Source organism: Ambystoma mexicanum, chromosome 1q, assembly GCF_040938575.1.
Source record: "Ambystoma mexicanum isolate Mex_15411 chromosome 1q, UKY_AmexF1_1, whole genome shotgun sequence".
NCBI lineage: Eukaryota > Metazoa > Chordata > Amphibia > Caudata > Ambystomatidae > Ambystoma > Ambystoma mexicanum.
The window spans coordinates 489572202-489573313 of NC_090922.1; positions in this window are offsets into that span (position 1 = coordinate 489572202).

Below are 1112 nucleotides of genomic sequence, written 5' to 3' on the forward strand. Positions count from 1 at the left end.
CACCAAACTGAAATTGACGAAAAGAGTTTTGGAGGAGAGAGGTTCTGAGCGACAGGTTCGCTTTATTGAACTAACCTCTGAGGATCAAATTGCAGATGTTCCGCAGACCAATCGCCGCGAAACTACGAGTCAACAACCTTTGGAGGAAGCAATAAGAGAGGAAGCTGTTTTCCAGGACCCGCTGAAAATAGGAAGACACCCTTGTGGCCCTATTGCTAAAATTCAACGGACAATAACTCAACCTGCCGGTGAGGAGGGCCTTGGTACGAAGGACCCCCCCAAACAGGCCCCTTTGTCACAACTCTGGGCATGGCTGCCAAAGGCACTCACGCAGAATAAGACCAAATAGCAACTCGCCAGTCATTTCTCTGCACCCCTCTCCATAAAACAAACACCGGGAAAAGAATTTCTGTCCCTGGGGTCATGGAACACACGTGGTTTCCAGCATCTGATGGAAAAGGGAGATGTAAATTTGGGGTCCTTGGACATAATATGTCTACAAGAGACTTGGATGATGGAACGTCCATACATTGACGGCTACGACTTGGTTTGTGCTCCAGCGATAAAAGGGACCTTCGGACGCCCTTCATCGGGCCTTATCACGGCCATTCGGTGTGGCTCAGGACTACAACTAAAGAAAACTTTAAGTTCTTCTACTTACCTGTTGGCCACGGAAGTCAGCTCGATGACTTGCAAGGAGGAAAAGGGCAAATTCAAGAAACAGCCCTTAATTATCATTAATGTCTATTGGAATCCGGCAGCTTTGAGTGACGTTTCCTTCATTGCCTTGACCAGAGAAACCATCAATGAAGCCCTGGTGAATAATCCAGAGGCATTACTGGTCATTTGTGGAGACTTAAATGCTACCTGGACGCCGCTTGAAGCAGCAGGGCACCCCCAGCCTCTTGGCTCAGCTCTTAGAAACAAACGTGGAGAAAAGTGGTTAGCTCTAATGTCAACTTGTGATCTGCTGTGCACAGAGGACCTTTTCTCTAGACAAGGGCGGCCACCTACCTGGGAAAGAGGCAACTTGCACGGGATATTGACCACATTTTCATCAGTAGGCATCTGGCCACCTTCACTACATCGTTTGAAGTATTAAAGTCAGTGGC